The sequence below is a fragment of the Dipodomys merriami genome, unplaced genomic scaffold (assembly GCF_024711535.1).
Source record: "Dipodomys merriami isolate MVZ:Mamm:240054 unplaced genomic scaffold, mDipMer1.0.p SCAF_34, whole genome shotgun sequence".
Taxonomy (NCBI): domain Eukaryota; kingdom Metazoa; phylum Chordata; class Mammalia; order Rodentia; family Heteromyidae; genus Dipodomys; species Dipodomys merriami.
In genome coordinates this window covers 5,836,407-5,864,217 of record NW_027204937.1, presented here as the reverse complement: position 1 = coordinate 5,864,217, position 27,811 = coordinate 5,836,407, and the positions used below count along the sequence as shown (strand labels likewise).

The following is a 27,811-nucleotide window of genomic DNA, read 5'->3' as shown; positions in this document are numbered from 1 at the left end:
TGTTATTATTTTAAAAAAGTAAATATTCTTTTGTGTTTTAAGTCTGAGTAGGTTGGAACATATTTTATCAGGGACTCCTGATAGAGGCCTTGAAACCAGAGGTCTGCAAATTCTTTGAATGGATTCAGATGCTAGGGGAGCTAATTATTACCTTTTGCAGAGGTATTTAAGTTTGAGACCATACTTAAGTCCTGGATCCCACTGAGGTTTGTGGGTATTATGCTCCATGTGAAAATATTAATAATATGATTAATAACGAAGACAAGTCCTACAAGCCAACATTAATGTAATAAGACATTTAATTAGGTAGTATAGCCAGGTTGTTTAGAATGTAAGTTTGGAGTTTTGGAACAGGGTAGATATCATAGACTAGCCACTAATTAGCTTTCAACTTAGTAAGTCACTTTCTAAAAATCTTAGCCTCTAATCTGTAAAATGAAAATACATAACAGGCCATGATGGGAGAATGATGTAGAAGACAAGAGAAGTAGTTGAAGTAGGGCCTGACCCATGAGTGTGCTCAGTACATGTTATCTACTATTATTAGTTTTAATACTACTGAAAAATACATAATTTCGTGTGTGTGTGTGTGTGTGTGTGTGTGTGTGTGTGTGTGTGCGCGCCAGTTCTGGGGCTTGAACTCAGGGCCTGGGCGTTGTTCCTGAGCATTTTTTGCTTATGGAAAACTCTCTACCACTTGAGCCACACCTCCATTTTTTCAGCATGGTTTTTGTTTCTGTTCTTGTTTTTGTTTTTGGTCTTTAAATGGAGATAAGCCTTTCACAGACTTTCCTGTGGGGCCTGGCTTTGAACTACAATCCTCCAATCTCTGTCCCTAATATTTTTAGGGGCGATGGGTACCTCACAAAGTAGTTGGCTATTCACCTTAGGAATGTCCTTTAGTGGTTCAAAAATTCATCTCACATTAGTGAGAATCTGGGCATCACCCTGAGTCATTATCTTCCTTACTCATAAGTTTAAGGCCTCGTCATTTCTTAATATAGCCTTGTTGGGTGAGTGCACATAGTAATCATTATTATTAATTTATTTTTACTACATCTTACAAAAATAAATACAAGTCAAATTTGCTGTACATAGGCCATGGTTTGATGTCCCAAGGGAACAAGAGCTTCCTGATGTCAGAAGAAAACTGCTGAGTGAAGATAATTGAGTTGAATTGGATATGTGACAATTCCAAGTAGAGAAAGCATGGCTGTAACCTGGCATGAATTTAAGCTACACAAAAATTATTCCAAGTCTTTCTTGCTGAGCAATTGTCTAGTGAGCTGGGATTTGTATCCTGAAAAGGAAGACATTGGCTAGGATGAAGTTTTATTATAAGAATGTATGATTTCTGTACTTTGGGGTGATGATATTGTTCATTGGATGTGATTTTCCAACCTCTTTACTTTTGAGAATGTCTCTGAATCACATAGCATAAGTCTGGATCAAACTAAGTGATTAGGGTGCACTGATACATTAGGAAAGTAATTCCTTTGCCTTTAAATATGAACATAATATTTTGAATGAGTGGGATATTGTTAGATATTCTTTAACTTCTTAACTATTTTCATAGATGCTTAACTATTAATCTACATAATAATAGTGATAAAAACAAAGAAAATAATTACAACTTTAGTGATCACTGACCTATATTAAGTATATAACAAGTATTAGACAGGTTGTCAATGATTTAGGCACATAATTTGATCCTTTACAACGCATGAAGCAGGTATTACTATTGCTGTAACTTAATGTAAACAGATTAAGCAATTTACCTGTGATTGTACTGCTAGAAAGCTGCTGATACGGAGCTGAGTATAGGCATTTTAATTCTGCAAGATATGTTGTTAAACTATGCTGTGTTCATTTCTTCCCCACTCATTTATATACACATGAAATACTATAAATCATCAAATACTTGTTATCCCTGACAAAAATATCACTTCTCATTTTTCTATTAAGCCTATCAGAAAGGAAACACAAAGTCATGAAAATATTTGTCAATTGTGTCTAGTTTGACCCTGTGTTTTTAGAGTTGTCAGTAGTGGCTTCCTTACATATATGTCTTCCTTTCAACATCCAGAGAGGCTTTTCTCCTTGCTAATTCATTGCATCTTTAAAGTTACCTTGTGAAGCATGTTGGGAGACTGATATTATTATTTTAAAGATGATGAAACTGACAAACTTAGAACTTAAGGGGCATTTTAAAGGCCACACAGATTATGGAGAGAGATTTGGGACTATTTTAATGTCAATAGCAATAATAATAGTGCATTGGCTAAATGTTTATAAAGGGCCAGTTACAATACTAGTCTTATCAACTCATTTAATTTCAATAATAATGGATGTGAAATTATACAGTCAGGTCACACTTGGAGCATGTGACAGGTCCAAGACTCAAATCCAGTGTCTTAGTTTGAATTATTAACTTCTATTTTATTTGGGGGAAATAATGTCAAAGAAGTGAGACTATCCACTTTTAAGTACCTTTATCTGTATGGAAAATAATTATAGTAAAAATAATGAATAGTATGCCAATGTTTATTCTACCATCCATTTGCTCTTTGGATGAATAAACACCACCTACTTCTCACCAAGTACTGTTCTTGGTTGAAGAAAACATAGGGACAGAACGTTGTCTTTAATGAGTTGTATAGTAGTGTGAGAGAAGCAGAAAGCAATAAACCAATCACACATTTATGAATATAAATAGCACTCTATTTGTTTCTATGTGAAAGAATGTCTGACATGTTTGAGAGAATAACAGAGACACAGAGCTCTCTTAATGGCTTAGGGGAGGGGGGGCCTAGGATGGTCTCCTGAGAAGCCATGTTTGTAGTGAGAAAGGTAGTTGGAGTATTAACGACAAAGAGAGTATCACTTTCTAGGGAAAGGAGAATGTGTGTAGGGCATAAGGTTTTGAGGACTTTGAGGAACTGATAGGTGACCTGGCTGGAAGATGCAGAGGGAAGAGAGTGTCTCAAAACAGGCTTGCTGTGCTGCTGTTGTTATTTGGTGGCAAATAGGTTTTGGTTTCTAGTTTGTTACAGGTGCACCATTCTTCACTCTTTGCCCTATGTAATTGCCTCTTCTGTCTAGTTCAACTGCATTTGAGCTTTTCTATATTACTGCCTGACTTTTCTTTATAAAAATATGTTTGACAACACTAGGATTTGAACTTAAGGCCTTCTACTTACTAGGCAAGTTTTCTGTCACTTGAACCATAACTCCCTTTTTTATAGCTAGGATCTCATACTTTTGCCTGGGTTGGCCTTGGAATGTGATCTTCCAACTATTACTTCCGAGAAGCTGAGATTACAGGTATGTTCCACCACATCTAGCTTGTTTTTAGACATTGGGTCTGATAACACTTCTTTACTTGTTTAGTCTGACCTTGAAGCACAAAGTAGCTGGGATTACAGGAATGAACCCATATTCAGCCCTCTTTCTTGATTTTCCAATTGAGAAGTCGTACCAGTCCCTTCTATAATTCTCCCCCTTAACTCTTAAGCGTCCTACCACCATCACTGTTGTGTAGATTTCAGCCTGAATATTGGGCAATGCATTACACATGTTCAAAATGACCTACTATTTTACTAGGAGAGAGTATACCCCATAACACCTGTTAACAGATAGTTTCTCACATGCTTGGAAAGATGAGAACTGAGGATATTACTGTCTAAAAATCAGACACAAATAATGCACCATGATTTTAATTGATTCTTAAATGAATGGATGAAATCAATTATTTGGTCGACAATGTTTATCTTTTCAACATTTGAAGGGAGTTTATTAAATGCAGCTGCTAAGACATTTCATCAGCAGGACTAAAAAGCACACATCTGTGGGGGACAGCCTGGTTTCAGAATGAGTGGGAGGAAGCAGATGGGGCCATTCTTGGGGACCTAAGTGTTCTGAACACCTAGGTGTATATAGAATTGTTTACACCCCTTGGTTGTAAAGGGGATGGGACATGCTGGGGCGGGGGGCGTTGGTCAGCTGTATACATTGAAGGCCCAATTCAGCTACCACTTGCCTGCATTTCTCCATGAATTTAGACTTCGTAGAAAGATGCTCTTCTCAAGAGTGTAGCCTCACCTTTGACTTGGTTGTTATTCCCAATGATCATGCATTTAAAGCAGTCCACAAGGCAATTATGTGCACATCGTGTTTTACAAAAGGAACTTGGATTATAAGGCATCAAATCTGTCCAACATGTGGCACCATTAAAGAGCTTTGGCTGAGACATATTGTTTATAGTCAGCAGTTGTCTGGAAAATAGATGTTTACTTGTAGTAAGTATATTAAAATTGTTGCCATTAGGCAATATGTACCTTGCATTGTGTCTTCTATTACAGCAATCTCTGCATCAAAATAAACCTTTAATTAGTATTTACTATCGCAATGAAAAAATATTAAATCACTCCAATGCTGTTCTATGTTGGCATTTCTGCTTATACGTGTGTGTGTGAAATAGAGAGACAGAGAGAGAAATGAGAGAGAAAAGATGGCTTTAAAAATGACATGCTTCATTTAAAACTGCAAGTAAAATATTTTCTCAACAAAGGCAATAAAACAGAAAAAACATGTCCCTAATGTTCAGCAACAACTTAACCACACTGAGTTTCCTTGAAGCATACATGTCCTGCATGTTCTACACGTTAGGATGGGAGGTGCCTGCTCTAAAGACGCAGTCTTTCAGGAACTTCTTTAGTTAGCAATGGACAGTAGATTTCTCCTTGGCGTTATGAGAATATGAGAAATCCACTGAAACAGAGAACAGGCATCACCAGACCAGTGTGTTGCTCTTTCTTTTCTTCTGTAATCATATCTTTTATTATCGTTAAGTAGTTGTACAAAGGAATTATCTTTCAGGATGTCAGTTTATAAGAACAATGCATCATGATTGATATCACACCTTTCATCTTCTCCCCCTATTCCTCCCAAACCAACCCCTACTTCAACTTCCCTAGTTTCATAGGGTCTGCATTGAAAGTTATGACTGCATTCCTCCCCACCTGCACACTTGCTCTTGCTTTTGACATGTAATACATTTCTGCCTCTATTAGTTAAGCAATTAGGTGTGCTCCCAAATGCTATCTATGAATGGAAGGTCCTAATCCTTTAATGGTCTGAATAGCATTATGCATTATGCTTTAGTTGTCATTCATTTAAGACACATTGGAACTAAATAAACAAGTGGAAGCTACAGTATGAGTTGTCTATCCAGAGCATATGTACATCCACAGGGACAAGGGTAGCCTTTTCCAATCTTGGTTCATATCTGTGTATATACACACACATATACACACATATGAATATATACATACGAGCCATATATATATGCTTTTCTCTTTTCCTTTCCTTCATTCTCTCCCTCTCCCTTGTCCTTTCCCTTTCCTCATGTATTTTTCTGTCTGTCTGTCTGTCTGTCTGTCTGTCTGTCTGTCTGTCTGTCTGTCTGTCTGTCTGTATCTATCTATCTATCTATCTATCTATCTATCTATCTATCTATCTATCTATCTATCGATCGATCGATCGATCGATTGATCGATCTGCCATCTATCTATGCATCTATCTAAAGAGATAAAGTAGGAATATAATAAGATAATACAATTCTGTGAAAGAATATATGCAAAACACCTAGCACAGATTCTTCTGATAGTCACCAGCCAATGTAATGTGAGGGTGAAATATTCAGTTAGGTACTGAGTGAATCCTTAGTGCTGTTAAAGCTTGCCTGACAGTAGCTGGGTAACTGGCAGCACCAGTAGCAGCTGATTTTTTTACTCTCTCCCTTTGGAAGAACTCAGTATATATTTGGTGAGTAAATGAAATGGACTGCCATTAAAAATTTTTTAAGGCATTCTTCAGTTAAAACTCCCAGCTTTACTGATTTGAGCGGCTGACTCATTTTGCCAGATTGTGCCTCCCTCTGCCTCCTCTTCTGTTTTCCTCGGTGTGCCCAGCACTGCAGTTAGAAGCAGGAGAGACTGTAACACATTTATCAAGAGTCTCTTATGCCAAATACACAAATGCTTATTGAGCATTATCAGTGTTTACTGAGAGTAAGACAGGTGAGCTGAGTGAGGTCAGGAGAGAATCCTCAGCCCAATTCCTAGAAAACGGCTCTGCAAATATATCCAACACAGTGAAATCTGAAATCTGGTTTGTTTTTGCTGTTATTAATTTTACATGATCTAATGGCATAAGGTGAATCCTTAGATTCTTGTCCTGATTTACTATTTCATTCCCTGCCAAGCCCCTATTTCACAAGACAAGCTCACCTGAAGCATTTAAACCTGTTGTCACAGTAAGAAAGAACCCTTTCTCAGGTGATGCTCAGGGTTTGGCAGCCTGTTAGATGAACTCCCTGCCTCACTTTGGATCTTTCCCTACTCAACAATCTGAATGTTTGCAATTCCAAATAGGACTGAGGAGAGATGGCTTGCATTAAGGGCTACTATAATTTTTTTCAATGATTTCCCAAATAGTATATCCTCCCCCCCATTATTTGCTTGGTTTCACAGCCCTGTTTGAATAAGAAAGTTTTGAGAATGTCCTGGGATTATGGTTTTTAGATGATTGTCCACAAACATAGCAGAAGCCCTTTTTGGTTCAAAACTATCCCACTTAAAAGCTCCTGCTTATAACTCCCAGCTGCTGAATCTTTTTTTGTCATATTCCTGATGCACACACAGATAAACACAGATCCATGTGCATGCTCACGCACGCACACATGCACGCACACATACACATACAACATAGAGAACCTTACAGGCAGTATCTATTTGCAAACATCCAGAGGGAACAATGCTTAGTACAGACTGTCCCGTTGAGTGTGTAATCTAGAGTGAGTTACAGAGTGCTGATAAATAAAGGAAGTGCAACCAGACAGTTTAATCCCCCAATTTCCTGTCTTCTAATCAGCCCCTGATTCTTTTGGTTTTAAATTAGAAACATTCCTGACAATATTCAGGACAGGTGAAGGAAAATCAACTAGAAAATAAGTAAGGACAAAGCATTTACTTCACTGTCTAAAGTTCACAGGAGAAATATGAGCATAACAACAGGAAATCAAGATTTTTAGAAAGATAGTAGAAGTACATAGGTTGGCTTAAGTAGCCAATCACATTTCCGAATGAAGTACATTTGCATCATAATTAGATTTAAAGGGGGGGAAGGAACTAGTTTAATGTATTTGCTTCTCTCTAAAAATAGCAAATGGTATTTTAAAAGAGGTTGTACAGGATAAACTAAAAGAAAATGATAAGGATAAATGCTTAATGCATGTAGGAGAAAGGAAAACTCAACCTAACCTTACAGCATTCAAATTTGGCTTAGAATTGATTAGTGTTAATACTGTGCATAAATACTGTTTAGCATAACCAAAACACCTTTGAAAGTCACAGATATTCTTAGGAAGCAATATATTTACAATAACATATTTACAATGGCACATTTACTAGAAAGTTCAGATTCAGTCACTATTTTGTGCTTAAAAATATTTTAAACTGTAAAAATATGTGACACTCAAGGTATAGAAAAATACCTACCATGGGTTCTTAAAAATATACCAGGTGTTGAGAAAATAATATGCTTAATTATTTCCCAAATCTCTAATTTTTAGAGTTTAAAAAATTTTATAGCTGTTGTAGCAAGCCCCAGGTTATTTTTAATAATGCACACAAGAGTTAGTACAAATTCTTAGACAAATCTACATTAGGCAATGTCTTCAAAAGCATATGGAAAATGGTCATTCACAAAGGTTGTTCAATTGGGAAATTGCATTTTAGAAACTGAAATAAAAATTTAAAGATGTGAAACCAAAAAGTGAACACAAGCAAATAACAATAGAAGGTTTTTGTGAAAGCTGAGTTGTTAATTTTGCGTCTGCTGTGTGAAGACTGACAATCAGGTTTCTATTATTTCTTTTTCTTTTTGAGTTTTTGAACACAGTAAGCCAATCTTCATATTAGTATCATGCCAATTTTTATACATATATCTTTAAACACAGGATTTATATGAGATGATATAGAACAGTCATTGCCCAAGTATTTGCCTATTATACAAAAATTGACTTGTAAAAATTTGGATTCAATGATGCACCATTATTGACTGAAAAATTATATATTAGTTTCTAATGAAAATGTTTCCAAAATAAGTTCTTGGGGACATGGGTGAGGTAAGTTACAGAATGATCGAGTAGCCTTCAATACATAGTCTGTAAGTTTTCAAATTGAATGGCAGAAGAAAAATAAATATATTTTGAAGTATACATACAAGTTGTCCTATAACACCTTGCTGTCACTAAGTTATTGCAAAGAAAATGTCAGGCCTTGGTTCTAATTTGATCATGGTAGAATGGGGGTAATTTTACCTCCACAATCTCTGTCTGTCTATAGTTTTATATGTTATAAAATTACATTTTGAAGTGTATATGTGTATCCAGGATGCTTCCATTTAATTTGGATCAGAGAAAATTTTCATAAGGATTTTCTTTAGTTTTCTTTTTGGAAGATTTCAACTAGAGATGTCACAATGAAACTAGATTAACTTGATATGGAATATCTATTTCTTGATTTGCATGATTAAAGCATTAGAGAAGAGGCTCAGATATCAAAAGATTTCTCATAAGTAGCAGCGCCAAAGGTAATTACTGGTAAAATGTACATGTTCCAACCCTGGGTGCTTGTTAACTCTACATTGTTGGCAACTTCCTGGGTTGGAATAAAACTTTTTTTATTTGACTTTGGGGATATGCAGAGCTATCTCTTGCTCTATTTTTAATATAAGAATGTATTTATTATTTTCTTATATCTTATGTCTCTTAAGACAACATTAACTTCAACCTCCAAAAGCAACAGAGCACAGAAATATCTCTCCTTGTTATTTCACATTACAAAATAGCTGTTCCTGAAACCAAAGTAGTCTGTTAAAGACAAAGCTCAAATTTATACTTAAAAAAGAATTAAGACTAATCTAGTCCACTGACTTCCAGTTAGTTATGGAAAAGTATAGAAAAGCCCCATACTGTAAGCCAGGCTGAGTTCTGAGAGAGGGGGTGGGGATAGAGAGGGAAAGAAAGAGGAGAGAGGTTGTTATTCTCAGTCTTTCATTAACCAGTTTCTTTCATCCTAGTGTGTCTTTATTATTTGGAAAAATAAAAGTGATCCAGGGTACTCTCCCTTTCTCACCTAAAATCTTGGAATAGGTGATGACTTTCTACAACCTGGTCCAACATATGCCCCAAAACTAAAACAAACAAACTCATTTGCCATACAAATTGTTTACGATTCATTAAAAAGCAAAATTGCGTATCCTGGTGCTGGCAGCTGAGGCCGAGTCTCCACGGGCGGAGGGGGGCATTCACTGAGTTGCCTTTGTATGCTGGGAGGACCAAACCCGAGGTTCTCACTATGAGCCCGGAGTCTGTGCAGCCAGATGACGCATGAGGTAATTTTAAAGCTTTATTTGCCGTTAGTGTGAAACTCAGATCTTGTATCATCCTTTGCTTAAAGAACCATATCAGCCAGAGCGGGGGAGGGTTAATGTTGTTATTTTGTTATTTTTTATTTTACTTGGGAAAATTAGTTGGGAAAAAAATGTTTGGAGTAGCAAGATTAGGATCTCTGGTGGGATGAGAGGGAGTGAGTGCTATTGAAGGGGAAAAGATCTAAGAGAAAATGTGAAATTTGTAGTATTTTAATTAGTGGTCTTCCCTTCCATGGAAGTCCTTTCCCAGTTTCCCACCCAGAATGGAAAATTTATACTCCAACTATTTGTAACTAGTAGAAGTAAAATGCTATAGTGGGTGGTTAGTTTAAGGGAAACAACAACAACAATAATAATTTATTTCCTATGGTAACGTGTACAACTTCGTTAAACAGCAGTCTGATTTCTCCTTTTAAGCAAAGATCTAGGAGCACTGGAGTTGGGAGAAATTTCCTTGTAGTCATAGCCTAAACAGCAGTATTGGTGCATTCAGCATTGTTTGTTTTTAGTCAGATGCACTGCTAAATGTTGCTACCTCTTTCATGTTATATGTAAAATAATTTTAATGCAAAAGCAACTTCTACATAAACTTTACCAAAAGAATAAAGTACAGTTTTTCTAAGATTTTTTTTAAAAGAAGCATTTGGTGATCAGTGTAAGAATTTTTTTTTAAAGATGACACAGTTTGTCATAAAATGTAACAGTCTCTAAAACTGAGATGCTCTTGGATATAAGGAAGTTAGAATGTCTCACCCAGAATATGACATTGCAAGCAGTTAATTAAAAAACTTAAAAACTTAGCCTAGAAAATAATAGCCAAACCAATCAGTATATTCACTTTTAGTGTTTAACAAGCTGGGAAAGTCAAAGCAATACTCAACATCACCCCATACATATTAACCTTGCTCTTACTGCCAGAAACTCTAGTGAAAAAAAAATACCCTGGATAAAAGTTCATAGTCGAAATGGATAGTCTATTGCTATTCTCATTAGGCAAAAGTTGCATATAACATTGTCCTGAAATCACTGGCAAAGTTTTTAACATCTAGTTACAAAATTGCAAATTAAAACACATGTACACACATACCCACAACCACTTTTACTCAAGTCCTGGGAATGTACACACCGCATCCCAAGAAGCATCCGAATAGAATCTTGCAATAGAACACTTTTAATAGCCTCTTAGTCCTCCGATTGATTCCTAAAACTTGCCAGAGTGATACCCCCATTGGTCCGGGAAGGGGAAAGGAGAACTAGACTCTGCAGATCACACAGTGAAACCAACCATACCCTGTTTTGTAATTCCATTCGTCAGTCTCTCCCTTCAATATCTCTCTCTCTCTCGCTCTCTCTTGCTCTCTCTCATTTTCTTAAACTGATATCTATGTGAAATGAGCTGAAGTTCACGGTCTAGTTAGGAGTGGATAATACATTCATTGTCCTGGCAGCAAACTTTTTTTTCACTCTCTGGAAGAACTCATGCTGCCGCAAGAATAATAATTACGGAAAACTAGAAATGCACTGCTCACAAATTAATCCTTAACGGACACCACCTTAACGAGGACAGTAATGATTTGAGGACACTCTTCTGCACAGGACCTGCGTCTCTTGTGACAATGCGCTATTGTGCACCCTCAACTCACTCTAACCCTTATAGATGCCAGAAGTCAAAGGTTGTCTGGCCTGGTTGACCATGACATGTGAGTTAACTCATTCTGCAACTGCATGATAGAACTTTATTAAAACTTTATTGGTACTCAGAGCAACTAAAAGAAAGGAGGGGTGGATCTTTTTTTTTTTTTTAATTTATTTCCTTTCACTCAGAGCTGGGGTTCCTGCATAAACAAATTGGGGAAAAGTTAGATGTGAGCTCTAGGGCCCCTCCTGGAACAGGGAGTGGGGAACCCGGAGGACTCTCACAGGTGATTCAGGCAGTCCAATTACTGGAGCAAGACCGGCATTCACTCAGGGCTTGCTTCATCTCAGTGCTCAACACCGTCCTCAGAAAAGACCAGAGCCAAGGAAAACCATGCACCCCCACGTCACTCCCCAAAATAAAAATAAAAGGATGTGACAATCGAGAGAAGGGTCAAGCCAGTAGAAAAGGTCACATGTTTCTTTTACTACCCCAAGAGCAACTTGGCTAAAATATCCACTTCCACCTTCCTAACTTCTGCTACTCTTAAAAAACACAAATGAACAAACTCCAAATAGTGTCCCACGTAAAACCAGGCCAGGCATGGCTGGGAACTCACGTTGCAGAATGGCAGAGAGAGGGAGGTGGCAAGAAGCAGCAGTGTGCGACTGCCCCACTAAAGAGTGTGAAAAAAATCAAATGTGAATTTGATGAATGTGAGGTCTGGGACATTTTGTCAAAGAGGGAGGGAAAGTAGAAAAGGAAAAAAAAAAAAAAGGCAGTCCCGGCTGCCAACTCACCATCCACCAAGTTCTGGCCGAGATGTCGTAGCAGAGCTGCCATTTGATGGAGCCGTCGGAAGCTTTGCCTGCCATTACGCTGTCAGCAAGCTTCATCTGATGCTAACTCACGGGAGATAAGACACCTAATTGAGAAAACATTTGCAGTGGCATGTGGGGCAACATGTAGTCCGGTCCATACCATATGGAATCATGGGTAAAAAAAAAAAATCTCCTTGACAATGAACCAATCTCTCCCAGACCCAGTGGCAAGGTGAAGTGGGCATGGAAGTCTGCAGCTAGCACTGTCTTCTTCTCCTCTCTCCTTTTTAAAAAACAAGAGCCCACTGCAACACATCAAAGGGAGGTGGTTAAAATTAGGGCTTCATCACTCAGATGATTTTGGTCTGCAAGGTTTTTCCTTTCCTTCCAACAACCAACCCCCCCACCCCCTTCTTTTTTTTTTTTTAAAGGAGAATAAAGAGATTTAATAGGACAAAGGCAGGTAGTGGACTGCTGAGGGAGATTGCCAGAGGCTATTAGCCTAAAATTTCTGCTTGACAGATGGAACTGCTTAGAGACTATCATGCAATGTTTTGGGCTTTTTTTTTTCCTTCTTTCTTTCCCCTCCTTCCCCCGCTTCCCCCCCCAACTTTAAGCCTGCTTCAGTATCTGTTTTTCACAGTCACTTTTCTCAAGAACGTGAGCTGTGCATTTAAAAGTGTTTAGTTCAGTTCTGTTGTCTTACACATCTCTGTTGGAAGCAAAATGAAACGTCTCAAACTAAATCTGGGAATAACTAAACAGTTGTTTTTTTTTTCTTTCTGAGTAAAAAACTTGAACCAGAGGAAAGTATTTTGTCTTCTGCACCTTATTTAGGAAGAAATTAGTTCATTAAGTTAATTTGGTTGTGAAGGAACCAAACTTACTGGTGACAGTGTTTAGGTCCCTGAATTTTTGGTTCAGTGGACATTGTGTTTAGATGTGTGTTTTCTTGTGAGTAAATAAATATAATCCTGAGATATAACAAGGGCTACCTGAGGTAAAGCTAAGGCACTACCTATAGTTTTTTGGTGTATATAAAAAAAAAGAATTCTGAACTTCTCCACGCTTTGTAAATAATCTGTCATTATCAATTCAGTTCAACACATTTCAGGCTAACCTGACATGAATACCTTGTTAATCAGAGGAAATCACATCTGATTTCCTTACTATAACCCAGCCATTTTCTTTATGGGGATTTTAAACCACACATCCCTTACTTTTCTTTTTTCTCTCTCTCTTTTTTAACCATTAAAAAACACCCATAACATGGACCTACCAATACAAAGGGCTATATACATTTTTTTTTCGGAACTGAGAAAAACTCCAGACAACTGCTGAATTTCATGTCATTTTATTCAGTACTAAAGGATAGACAGAAGGATGACTGGCATTTGTTATGTTTTATTCCTTCAAATTGGGTGGCATTAAAGACCCTTCTGAATATAAGCAATTCTATGGATCCCAGCATTCTGCCAGTGAAATGCTACAGTTTTTTTATACTATAAGCCCTCAATATGGGAGAATTTGCCTATCAATATTTCTCAGAGCAATTGAACGGTGATTATTTGAGAAGTTGTATACTAATAGTTCAACTTTCCAATGGATTTTTCTTTTGACTGAGTATATTTAGATAAATTGAGGGGGGCATATTTTAAGATTTAAGGAGGTAAAATTGGTGGCTTTTTGCTTTCCTGTTGCTGATTTCTTCTTTATTAGTAGCATCATGGTAATATAGCTGTTTGAGTGAAGATAATTTTATTAAAGCAAGTTTTATCTAATGGAAGCAGCAATAGTTTCAAATTCCAAGTGAAATGTACAGACTTTATCCGGAAGTAAACCACAACAAAATAAATTCTGTATTTTTCTTTCTCATCCCATGCTCATGGGATTTCTTTTAAGAATCTAGGAGGAAGAAGGAGATGGTACTGAGAATTATTATCAAATGCAGATCTTGCTACCTACACCTATTAGAATCCTCTTCATATGCGAGTTTTGCAATAGCATCAGGAATATTAAGTTAGATTCTGTGTCTACTGAATAGCATGAGTCCTTCTAGAGACCTGTCCTGAGTCTTCTAGCACAAACCTTTACATGCTTGTGCAACACCAACATCATTAAACTGACCTTGGATGTTCTTCAGTTTTCCATTGGGAAGAAGATAAGGAAAGAAGTTACAAATCTGTATAAAGTATAAAACAGCATCCCTTCTACACACAGACATGCACACACACACACACACACACACACACACACACACACACACACACACACAAAGGAAAATGAAAAGCAGAACAAAAGTGAAATAGGATTCACTTTTAAATAGAATAACCTTCTATTCCATTCATTCCTACTTGCCTGTGACTAGCTTTAAGGCCTCCAGCTTTCTTCCAGGGCCCAAAAGATACGTGGGTAGCTTCGATTTGTGAGCCCACAGCTTAAAAATTTCAAAGTTTGTCTGGCAGCAACCTCTGAAGTTGGAGGTGTCTCTTCTCCGGCTTGCTGCATTTCTGAGTCTCAGAACACCTATGCATTGCTCATTATTTATGAATGAATGAAAGGAAAGGTAAACTGGAGTACAGATTCACTTTTGTAAATGATGAAATACCCGGGAAGATTTTGCAGGAGATGAGAAAGTAGTTTTGAGCTACGAAATGAAAAATATTATTGAGTAATAGTGTTTTACACCTAGAACAATTAGGTACATTTGTCTTTGTTATTTTTCTAGAGTCTGTCCTTCTCTGTATAGCAAATTAGTGTTTTCACAGTGTGGCCTGTCCTTAATAACTTTAAAACAAGATGAAATAAAACATCTTAAATATTGCAATTATTGTGGGAAATAAAATTATTTGGTGAGCATAATGGGGAACAATTCAAGCATTTAACATGATCCAGGAAATGCTACTCCAAACAATTGCATTTGCTTTATGCATTTTTCCCCCTTTGATTGCTGACAGATGCCTTTTTGGAAACAAACATTTAAATGGTTTGCCTTCAGTCAGGAAAAAAAATATATATAACAGAAAGCAGCTACATGTTTTGAATTTAACTCTTGTCATTTGAATACTCCCTTTTTATGCACATGAATGAATCTAAGGCAAAACTAGCATGCTCATCAAGAAACCAGCCCCTCTGAATTTGGGCTGTCTGAACTTGGGCTGTCTAACTTCCTGTGAGTACATTAGAAGAGGTAGGAATCCCCCTGGCCATGGAGTCAATCCTCAAAGCCATGGATGAGGAATAAAGTTGAGGGGTGGTGAGGGAGCATCTGAAAAGAAATTGTATTTCCTATTCCAAGGAGCCTTGGGCAAAGTACAAGCCAGTTTCTGTCCTCTTTCTGGTCCTTGTGGCCAGCGTTCCCCAAATAAAGCTTTCCTCTTTTGTTCAGTAGAAAGAACTGGAAATCCCAGAGGATGGAGGATGTCCATTGAAGTCCCACAGCAGTGCATTTGGGAAAAGGCTTTCACTACTCTGTTCCTAACAGGTGTATAATGCCAAGAAAGTTGTCTGTCTCTAAAAGACAATGCACGAGTCGAACAGAAATGATTACAGAGTCTCAGATGGTGGAACTGTTGAGATGGCTGCTACTTAGGTCTGATTTTGTTGGTGACTCTGAGATCACTCTTGTGATACTTAACCTAATTTATTCTCTGTGACTTAATCAGGAAAATAAAAATGATAACATTTATTTTGTGAGTGTGCATCAAATGCATCGTCCCTGAGATGTCATGAGAGCTCAGCCAAAGTGACTGTTGTTACCAATGATTTGCTTTTATTATTCCCTTGTTGAGAGAAGCCCTCTGCCTTCCTCATTTCTGGTCCTGTCCTGGGAGGCTGGGCTGATTCCTTCCTTCTATGCTCCCACAGTAACATGTGCCTTCCTCCACCGCAGCCTCTAGCAGCAAATCCTGAAGTCATCTGTCTCCCAGTCTGTCTTCTCTGTGTACCTTGAGATTCTTGAGGACAGGGACCCTGGTTTATTCATCTGAGTGGCTATAAGTACTAGGAAAATAGTAGTGCTCCCTAAATGGTTAGAGAATGATAGTAAAAAAGCACAGAATTCTAGCCAACGAGATTTCAAAGCATTTTCCTCACACTTATATGTCATTTTTTAAATAGTCTCAAACTATTACCTCTTCTACTACGTTGTCTGCCATGCTAATTTAGCATCCCTGCCTCCTCAGCCTCCCTATCCCCCATTCACTCTCCTTTGACTTCCTGCTGCCTTCACTATCTCTATAGTCCGTGGGTATTTCATATGGACTAAATGTATTAGTACCAATCTTTGATGAACATGTGTCTTTTATACCTTCCTTCCTTCATCCATTAAATAGCAATTTCTGCAATAGAGGCAATTATTTTTTTCTCCTTTTAAAGTTTTGTTTCCAGGGTGCTTGAACATGTGAAACTCTAGAAAAGCAACTTGATTTTGAATGCAGCATATAATAACAGCTAAATTTATTGAGTGCTCCCTCTTGGTCAGGTGCTGTTCCAAAATGCTTTTTTTTTTTTTTTTTTTGTCAGTCATGGGGGTTGAACTCTGGGCTTGGCACTGTCCCTGCACTCTTTAGCTCAAGGCAAGCACTCTACCACTTGAGCCACAGTGCCACTTCTGGTTTTCTGGTGGTTTTACTGGAGATAAGAGTCTCATGGATTTTTCCTGCCCAGGCTGGCTTTGAACTGCAATCCTCCGATCTCAGCCTCCTGAGTAGCTAGGATTACAGGCGTAAGCCACCGACGCCCAGCTGGTCCAAAATTCTATGTACTAATTTTCCAGGTAGGTTCTTATAAGGTAGGACCTATTATCAACCCCAATTTACAAGTAGAATAGCAGATTCCATGAGGGAAAGCTACCTGTTTAGGGTTCCAGAGTAAGAGATAGAAAGAGATCCAGGAATAGGAGTCTAGAGATTTACCTTTTCTAGTGTTGTCTCCTAAACCTCTCAAGGAGGAAAATAAAAGGATTAACATCAGCCATGCGCCAGGAAATTTTTATGATGCTTTGGGGTATGATATACCATGATACCTTTACCACAAATCTAAGAAGCTGGTTTTATTATTTTCAACTGCAGGTCAGAAACATAAAGGTAAACAGTCTTGCCTAAAAATACATGATAAACAAGAACAAATATTCATCTGGCATGGTGGTTCATGCCTGGGTGGTGGCAGCAGGTGGATCACAAGTTCAAGGCCAGTCTGAGTGCAGAAGAAAAAGAAGAAGGAAGAGGAGGAGAACAAGAAGGACAATTTAGCTTTAAATCTGCTTGATTACAAAATGTTTTTCTACCTGCCTGTCAGAAGACTTTTTTTTAACATTATTTATTTACTTCATTTTAATTTGTACTTGTCCTATTACTCGAATTCAGGGCCTAGGCACTGTCCCTTAGCTTTTTCACTCAAGGCTAGTGCTTACCACTTGAGCCATAGCCCCATTTCCAGTATTTTGATAGTTAATCAGAGATAAGTGTTTAATGGGCTGGGAATGTGCCTTAGTGGTAAAGTGCTTGCCTAGCATAGATGAAGCCCTGGGTTCAATTTCTCAGTACCACATAAAGAGAAAAAGCTGGAAATGGCTCTGTGGCTTAAGTGGTAGGGTCCTAGCCTTGAATAAAAGAAGCTCAGGGAATAAAAGAAGCTCAGAAACAGTGCCAGGCCCTGATTTCAAGCCCTAGAACTGGCAAAAAAAGAAAAGAAAAGAAAAGAAAAGAAAAACAAAAGAGTTTCATGGACTTTCTTGCCCAGGCTAGCTCTGAACAATGATCCTCAGATCTCAGTCTCCTGAATAAATAGGATTACAGGTCTGAGGCACAGGCATCCAGCTATCAGAAGATATTTGGTACTTCCTTTGAAGAGTTAAATGTTGGGCTTAACCAAAAGGTTTGGTCTTAAATCACCAAGATTTTGGAAATGATGAAATTAGAAATGTACTGTCCTGTTGAAACTATGGAGAAATTCAATTTAGAGTATTAAGTTTCTAAGATTTACACCCCCCCCCAAAAGGAAGGAAATTAAAAGTATGTGTTAGCCATATGCATGGCTCATGCCTGTAATCCTAGCTACTCAGGAGGTTGAGATCTGAGCATCATGATTCAAAGCCAGCACAGACAGGAAAAGTCTGTGACTCTCTTATCTCCAAAAAACCACCAGAAAACTGGAAGTGAAGCGGTGGCTCAAAATGATAGAGTGATAGTCTTGAGTAAAAATTGCTCAAGAGACAGTATCCAAGCTGTGAGTTAAAGCCCCACAACCGACAAGAAGAAGTATATGCTAAAGAGGGATTACCTATTATTAATACTTCAGTCTTAGGTCTTTCCTCTAACAGCAATCCTAAAATAGTCTTCAGAATATCACGGTCTGAACTTTCCTTGCTGGTAAGTTTTGGGAAAGAGGAAGAATCAGTGTGAGAAAGTTTGGTTCTTCCATAGCAGGGCAGATTTTTTTCTTAATGAAAGCCTTAAAATTCTCTGCATAGCCACATGTCGTTACTGGGTGGGTATGGTGGATTGAATAGTGTCCCAAGTCACCTGGCATGGTTTTCTCTGTATGGCAGAATCAAATGCCACAAAGCTGAAAGGGGAAGAAGTTAAAAAAATGCCAGGGGGTCTAGACAGTAGCATGTCCAGAGACTGCTCAGACTTCTGATGTGTGTGCTCGTGTATTTTTTTGAGAAAAATATGGGTAATTTCCAGCAATAACTCAACCTCCACATCTTGCAAAGAATTAATTTTCTTCTTGCCCTTCATTTCCATTTAGAAATCCTCCTCCTCTTTCCCCCTCTCTCTCTCCTCTCTCTATATTTGCTGTTAGGTGGCTGCCACCTGAGATTGGACTAAATCCTCTGCCCCTTGTTAAAAAGGTGGGTGGGGGAGAGGAAGGAGATGAAAATTGCATACAATCACAACCCTCTAATAAGTATATTCACAACTTCTGCACAAGGCGCTTAAAGAAAACGAAAAGGTTAATCTATTCTAACTAGATGTTAGGTATAGAATGTCAGATCTGTCAAATTCCATTATAACTCGCTGCTCATTGGGAAAGCTTTGATTTCTTTTGCCACTGCCCTACTATGCTCAAGTCACAGAGTGCCAGCAGCAGCCCACTGCAGAACACAGGCTGGCAGCGAGCGGCTCGAGTGGGGAGTCAGCCGCAAGGACCATCTGTTTCCGATTTCTAGCTGAGCCAAGATGTGCACTGAAGTGCATTCCATTCACCAGGCCAGTTTCTCTCCTGCTCAAGTTATTAGTGTTACAAGTGAAATGATCTTTTCCAAACAGCGGGGGAGCTATAAGCCTTATGGAACAGGACTTTAACACACACACACAAACACACACTCACAAAATGTACACACACACACACACACACACACAAACAAGTCAGCTATCTTTTGTTCAAGTTGTGAGGGAGGATGCTTGTGAATTTAATTATTGCCTTCATGGGGTTTATAAAGTACATTTTATTAAGCTTGATAACCTCAGAGGCAGCTGCCTATATATTGGCCTCATTTAGTCTAATTGAAGGATTGGATATCTTTAGAATGCTTTTATTGTGGACATGGTTAAAAATGATAAGAAGGAGATACTTAAACAGCCATAAAATGAACTGGCTTTCAAAAGCATAATGGGTTTTAGGGCTAATCAATGGGAACTCATGCTCAGCTGGCCCAGCTGAACCAACAGCCAGTGTTCAGGGTTCTCGGGTAGCAGTTAAGTCCCCAAGGCACCAAATGACTGGAATCACTGTTATTTGGGGGTCAATCTTCTGCCTGAATCAAGACTATATTTTAAAGCTTGGAGATGAAATAGAAAAGCTGTATGATTGACCATGTAAGTCGAAATGACAGGTAAACATAATATCTTAAGGATTGAATGTAATAAAGATGAATTAGTGACAGGTGATACAAAAGGAAGAAAGTTATGGAGTCTGCCCTCCAAGAGGCACACACGTGCCAATGTGACAAGTCCATGGTCACATAGCCTTAGTTCTTCTAACACACATGATGCAAGCCTCTGGGTTACCATATGTCCTCTGTAGCCTTCATCTAGAAAGTAGGGATGGTGACAATGTTGGATGGCTGACTTTCAGCGACTGCTGTTAGAATCTAATGACCTATGAACTATGACCTATGTTAAAGGACAAAGGTCATCCACATAGCGGGTGCTTCTTCTATATTAGTTTCTATTCCTTTCTAATAGTATCCAAATGCTAGGGACCCATATACATTGTAGCTGTGTTCTCCATGGTGAATGAGTGGAGACTCCCTGCATGTGCCAGCCATCCTTAGACCACAGCTTTTCCAAGGATAAGGCCTGCAGAGGGCACCCCTATGGACTCATGAATAATTAGGTACTTAATGCATGTTTTGCGTACTTGTTCAAAGAGAGAATAGTCTTTCCCAAATTGATCTATTTTTTTTAAGATCAGATAAATGTAACTAAAGTGAGAAGAGGGACTAGATTAAGAAAACAAGACCCGATGGATTGAGTTACTTTAACTCATGGAACAAGTTAGTGTCAGGTACAGGGCTCCAACCCAGGGCCTGTGATGATCAGTGATGCTGTTTTCCCTTTCACCAGAATTCCATAATTGAATCGCATTCTGATGCACGTGTGGTGAGGCTCTTGCTGCTGTGCTTCAGATAATTATGTTTAACCCCTAGTAGTTGGATCTGTCTACTTCCTTCATGAAAAGCATGGACAGAAATGGAGGTCTTCCGCAGAGTGCTCTTACTGGACATGTGAATGCTGTAACCAGGTAGGCTCCTGGGAAGCTCACTGAGACTTGTGTGAGAGTTTGGCTTGTGTGGAAAAAAAAACTTTTATTGGGGTGGGTTGTCATGATCAACACCTGCAGAATGGTAAAGGGAAGAAGACTGGGCAGGTGGAAGTGGTACAATTCAATTCAGTCCTGATAAAGGTCCAGCCAAGCCTACCCGGAACCAGGAAGCTTGGGTATCTCACAGAACTTGCTCAAATTGGGCCAAGAGGTCTGGATATTGTATCCTCTATGACCAGCCACTGAAAAAGAGCCGTCTGAGGAAAATGGAAGGGGCTTTGGGCTGGACAACAAGCCAAGAGAAACCCCAGAGGAATTTTAGCTGAGAACAGTCAGCTACCAATGATTCTAGTCATTGGCTGGGCACCTCGATCATATGCTCAGGACCTGGGCATATCCAGAGGAGTTACATGGCTTGTATACATCTAAGTGGAAGAAGATTGTGCCTGATTTGATGTAGATGCAGGAGTACTCCTTCTTCAGAAAATGCAGACACAGGAAAAGGTAAATGAGGCAATGAGTTGGGTATTTCTTGGCTTCTTTACTTGACTAGTGATGGGCACCATTTATTGTAAACACGGGAAATTTGGAGTGGGACTCTTATCCCAAATAGCCAGATATCAGTTTGAGCCTCCAAAATGTCTCTGGGTTAGAAGCAGGAGTTAGCATATTCCTGGGGGATTGCACCTGTATAGAGAGGATTTGGGACCTAATGTAGTAGGATTGGGGGAAGGGAAGCAGTGGAGTAAAATTTTTGTTTCTTTTCTTTTTTTTTTTTTTTAAATTTTTGTTTCTTATTCCAGGTGTTTCCCATTGAAATTAGCTTTCCCCAAGAGTACCTGCAAACAAAAAACAAGATCCCAAAGGGCGGTCTAAATCTGAAGCACAAATGGTATGTGATGGCTAATTGCTTTGCTTCAAAGATACTATTATTCTTTTTTCTTTTACAGTGGTACTGGGATTTTGAACCTGCCTAAGGTCTCTAACTTGCTAAGCAAGTACCCAACCATCCAAGCCACACCCTTAGCCCCTTTTCTGTTTCATTTTTTCAGGTAAGGTCTCATGTTTTTGACCAGGGATGATCTTGGACTGAAATCCTTTTACCTATAACCTCCCGAATACCTGGTATTAGATGTGAACCACTTGCTGGTTTGTTGAGATGAGAGTCTCACTAACTTTCACCCAAAGGGATCTTGCATCCTGACCCTCCTGATCTTTGCCTCTGGAGAAGCTGGGATTACAGGCATGATTCTCTGCACCTGGCCCTCTCTTCTCTTTTAGGAAGCTAAAGGTAATCAGGCTGATTATCCACCCTCTCCCCCTTTCTTTCCACTAGTGTGTGTGTGTGTGTGTGTGTGTGTGTGTGTGTGTGTGTGTGTGTGTGTGTGTGTGTGTCTTCAGTTGGTTTCTTTTACTTGCTATGATACTTTCAAAAGAAACCACTGTCATTTTTGAGCCATTGTCCAATTTCTATATCTCACTGGCAGTGAATGCCATATGAGTGACTTAGGAATCTATAGGGTTCCTGTAATTCTAGTTGATACATTTTCCTAGGCTTGGATTGGATAAGGTCAAGGAATTTATTTCTGACTTATTGTTTACTGTCACAATATGGGGGGAGTGGTACCTTGCAGAGCTCAGTGACTGCCCTCAAGACAAACAGGATATTTGTATTCCCTTGGGGCAAGCTTTCTTTCCACTTCTTTCCTAATAGCCAGAGATGTAAGCATCTCCTCTACTCTCCCTACCTGTGCGTATCCCATTTAAAGTCTGCATTTGTCAGTAATTTTCCTACTTTCCTCCCTCTTTCTTGTCCTTCCTTCCCAGGTTTATTGAACCCCTGTAAGATTCCCCATACTGTGCTCATTGTTAAGCAGTGTACTATTCATCATCAAGACAGAAGCCTGTCTTCAAGGCATTGTTCCTTGGAGCAGACAGATTACAGACCTTCCAAGTCAGTGTGATGTAGCCTATGTTGGAAATGTAGAATGCTAAGGGAGAGCAAGAGGAGGCTCCTTTCCAGTTTGAGGGTAGTGGTAGGGGTAGTTTGCATTTCCTGCAAGAAGTAAGAGATGTCTGGCTTCAGGCATGGCAGGTTTGGGGAGTAGGGAGGGTCTAAAAGCAAGGGTATGGTAAGCCCAAAAAGCAATGTAGAAAAACACGGAGGGAAAGGTCCAGTGACTTCAGACTCCAGCGAACTGGCTTACATGGATGGACCTGCGCATTCTCTCATGGTTGTATTCTCTTTGTAGGTGGTTCTGGAATTCAACAACTGTTTTCTAGAACCTGCAGGCTATGGATAGGTTTTTACCTTTCCAAGTGATTGGGAAAAAATTGGAAATAATAACAATATATTGTGGCACATAAAAATGATGTGAAATTCAACTTTCAGTGTTCCTAATAAAGTTTATGGGGCACGGTCTGCCATTCACTGATGTGTTGTTTATTGGTGCTTTTATGCTGCTGCAAAGGCAGAGAGGATTTTGTATGCTGGAGACCAGGTGGCTTGAAACTCCTAAAATATTTAGCATCTGGACTTTTACAGAGAAAGGTTTGATGACCCTGGACCAGGTAGATTGTGCTTAGGCTCATCATGTATCAAAACTGTGTTCATGTTCTGGCGCTCCGACTTTAGTTGTGTGACCTTCAGCAGGTTTCCCATGTTAATTTGCTCATTTTTAAAATGGTAATAATAAGATTTTGCAGGATTGCAAAGATTGAGGAGGATATTGCCATATGATGCTCCTGGGAATAGTAAGTGCTGAAATAAATGTATTTATTAAAATAGTTCATGATAAGTCTGACTGCCTTGAGCTATTAATAACCTCCATGATCCCATACTTATGACAAGGTTTTGAATTGCTGTGTTTGCAACCATAATGACTGATATGGTTTGGGTCAGAAAGGTTCCCTAAAGGTCCAGGTGTTAAAGACTCAATCCTTAATGCAGCCATGTCCATAGGCAGAGCTTGGAGGAAATGACTGGCTTACTAGGACTCTGACTTATCATCTAATTGGCTAGAAAGCGGTGATGGACTTTTTGGAGGTGGGATCTAGTTGGAGAGGTCATTTGGGGTGGGCCCAGGGGACGGTGCCTTATCTCTGCCTGTATTCCTCTCCTTTTCTCTTTATCCCTCCCCCCTCCTCTGCTTCCTAGGTGCCAAGATGGGAACATCTTTGTTCTGTCACTTTCCCTCATGATGCTCTGCCTAACCACTGTTGGAGCCAAGAGACCATGGACCAAAACCTCTGCAACCATGAGCCAAACCACGTCTTTCCTTCTTGAAGTTATTTATCTCAGGCATTTCCTCCCAGTGACAGAAAGTGACATACAATGGGAATTGTAGGAATTGTCTTTTGAGGATTGTCAGTCAAAAACTATTTTCTGGTAATAGTTCCATGAGGAAAGAGAGAGCAAGTTTCATAAAAATAGGGAGTGAATGGTAGGATTCTCCAAAATAATGGCAGCTCAAATTGACCAGTGCCTGCTATGGCCAAAAGCTCTTTGTGCATTGTCTTGTTTGGATCATCATTTCAAACCTCTGACGTAGCCACTGTCATCATCCAATCATACAGATGAGAATGAGACTCAGAGAAGTTAAGTTGGTTGGCACAATTCACGTAGCCAGTAGGAGGCAGAACATTTTTTGAGCCCATAGCTATCTGATATCAGAGGGTTGCCCTAATCATTCTTGTATTTGTACATACCTAATCAGAAGCAGAAACCTAAGATTCAGAGCCCACACCTGTTCCTAATGGTTGAAAGCTTGCTGAATCATGCTCTGCAGTAAGGTCTCTTTAGGAAGATCATGTATCTACTGCCTATACGTATTGGAGAGTTGGTTTCTCAGAAAAGCACTGAGAAATATGAACAAGAGTTCTTCAGAGTTGTCCTGTGTAGGGGGCGGTGGTCTTGTAAATATCACCTGGATATGAGACGTGATCCTGCTTTCCTGTGGAGTAGATAATCAGGGATGTATTTTGTAGTACTACTGGGATGACATGTTGTAGTAATACATACATGATTGTTTTCAATCATTGTTTATAGACATGGGAATAAATGATTCTACCAAGAATCAAACCACACAGACCCATACACAATGGTGTCAACTTAGTACCTGTGTGTGTACTCTGTTCATATTTTCTAGAAGATGATGCCAGACCATTCAATAGTTGTCTGTTTTCAGACCTGCAAACAATGATAAATATTATTATTTTTAGTCTCTAACAGAATTTAAAAATGTTTTCATAATTGTATGTAAAAAAAATGTCTTAGAGATCTGATACTATATATCAAAAGACTTTAAAAAGTATCAAAAACATAAAATTCTTTGATTCCATAATTCTGCACTTTACAGTCACGATATAAATGTGGTTGAACTCTTCTATACACAGACCTGTGTTTAACAATATCTGAAGTGGTGAAAATGTAGAAAATAATATTCTGTGTGGTACAATGACATCAAAGGCTGTTAAGCAGCCATAAAGGAAAATGTTTACAAATGGAAACTGCTTATGCTGTAACCGTGTGAAAAATGTGGGGTAGAAAATTGAACGCACAGAATGAGCACAGTTCAGTGAAAACCCAACAATCTATTCGTTAAAAGACAAAAAGGAAACACATTCAAGTGTTAATGGTTGCATATATAATTGATGTGATTATAATTTTTCTTTTCTTTTTCTGCTTTTATGCAATTTCAAAAAGTTTCTGTAATGAATGGTTATCATTTATAGAATGGAAACAAACAGACTTTAATAAAAACAGAATTATTGAAGTTGGAAATGTGTGTCGACTGATGATTAGTCTTAAAATCTCTGCCTCCCTCCACAGCCCATTATCCCCCACTTCATTTTGATTGCCCTTATGGTTTAGCTGTGTATGTATCTCAAGTTAGGCACAGAAGCTTAAGGAGATTGCAAAGGACACCACCAAGCTGGGAATCTGGAGATGCAAGTGCTAGCTAGCTGGGGCTGTGTCACCAACACACCTGGGTGCTCCTTCCCAGTCTCAGTTGCTTTAATTTATTAAATGATCTTGGATTAGACTAGGGCTTTTGTGTGACCACATGTCTGATATGCTCTTATAGAACCGACCTTAACAGAAACAGTTTTAGTCTTATGGTTTCCTTATTCACGTTACTGGAGACATTTAAAGGAGGGATGATTTCTTTGATAATCAAGTCTCAAAACCACTGAACTGAATGATGTAGATTATCTGTATGTGGAATATACATGGTGCTCCTATCTCTCTTAACAAATTTGAATTTCATTTGCCATCATTTAAAGGTACAGAATTGTGCGGTATTGTTAACTGTGTATGTGGATGTATAACCAAGGCACTAGGACGCTTCATCTTGGGTGACTGAAAGTCTGCATTGATTGGTCAGTAATTTCCTGATTCTTCCTCCTCTATTGGCATTCATACTGTACTTTCTGCTTCTAAGAGTTTGATGCTTTACGTACCTTATAGAAGTAATATCACATAGTTACTTATTTTTCTGTTACTGGCTTACTTCACATATTGTAGTGTTTTCAAGGGTCATTTTTATAGTTTTTATAATATTCTGTTGTATGTCTTTACCATATTTTCCTTATCCATTTACTCATCAATCAATATTTAGGTTGTTTCTACCTATGAACCTTTGGGAATAATGTTACAATTGAGAAGAGAGTACAAATTTCCCTTTGAGATCTCGATTTCAATTCTTTTGGATACATATCCAGAGGTAAGATTGCTATATTGTATGGTAGTTCTCTCTTCCATTTTAAGGAACCACCATACTGTTTTCCACAACAGATACACAGTTTCACATTTCTACCAGCAACACAAGCACTGCAATTTTTCCATGTCTTTCTCAGCTGTTGATATCTTCAGTGCGAGGTTTGATTTGGATTTTGCTGATGAGAAATGATATTGAATATGTTCTTATATTTATATGAGAGGGTTATTTATAGGTTCTCTTTGGAGATATATCTGTTTAATAGTTTTGCTCAATTTTAATTGGATTTATTTATTTTTGTTATTGAATTGTAGAGTTCCTTACACATTTTAAATACTAAAGTCTTATCAAATACATAGTTTGCAAATATTTTCTTCATTATGTAGATTGTCTTTTTTTCTTTTTTGATTGTTTCCTTTGTGGTGAAAAACTTTTTTGATGTATTCCCTTTCATTTAATTTTGTTTTTGTTTACTGTGTTTTATTGTTATAGTCAAGACAACATTGACTAAACTAATGGTGTAGAACTTTCCCCTATATTTTCTCTTAGGAGTTGTACAGTTTCAGGTCTTACATTTAAATCTTCAAGCAGTTGTTTCTTTGAGGATTTGTTGTTGGGGGATTTAATTTTTTGAGTTCCAGGTATATTTTAGATATGAGACCCTTGTCCATTGCATGGCTAGTGAAGATCTTCTCCCAATCTGTGTGCTTTCTATTGATCTTGCTAGCTATGTCCTTTGCCGTGCAGAAGCTCTGCAACTTCATGCAATCCCATTTGTCCAAACTTTCTTTGATTTGTTGTGTTTCTGGGTCTCTACTAAGAAAATTTTGGCCTGTGCCAAGGAGATCTAGGGTTTCTCCTATTCCATCCTGTAATGTTTTCAGAGTGTCTGCTTGGACTCCGAGGTGTTTGATCCATTTGGAGTTGATTCTGGTGCAGGGTGATACATAAGGATCTAGCTTTAGTTTTCTATAAGTGATTAACCAATTTTGCCAGCACCATTTACTGAAGAGGCTGTCTTTCTTCCATTCTATTTTTTTTAGCTTCCTTATTGAAGATTAGATGGCTATAGGTCTATGGGTTCATTTCTGGGTTTTCAATTCTATTCCATTGGTCCTGAGGTCTGTTCTTGTGCCAGTACCAAGCTGTATTTATAAGATATTTCTTTGTTGCTTTGTATGTCCCTCCCCCATGGTATAACCCCTGTTTTCACTATATTTGATGTTGGTATACTTTGTGAGGGGAAGGGAAAAAACAAATTGTTTAAATAGGGATACAGGTGACCCATTGCAACAATGAGATGTACAAGATGTTATGTCCAAAAAACGAACTTTACAAGTTTGGTGCAGGGCTCGGTGGGGGGG

At 38.5% G+C, this 27,811-nt stretch overlaps 1 long non-coding RNA gene across 2 annotated transcripts; it reads left to right on the top strand.

The window, feature by feature from the left end:
• Positions 1-9,402: 9,402 nt before the first annotated feature.
• Positions 9,403-25,362, top strand: LOC138803321 (uncharacterized). 2 transcript variants are annotated; one of them, XR_011364934.1, is made up of 5 exons: positions 9,403-9,459; positions 20,529-20,706; positions 21,531-21,619; positions 21,780-22,018; positions 23,885-25,362. It is a non-coding gene; the product is annotated as an uncharacterized lncRNA (long non-coding RNA). The 2 variants fall into 2 exon arrangements; XR_011364933.1 differs by lacking the exon at positions 21,780-22,018.
• Positions 25,363-27,811: the final 2,449 nt, after the last annotated feature.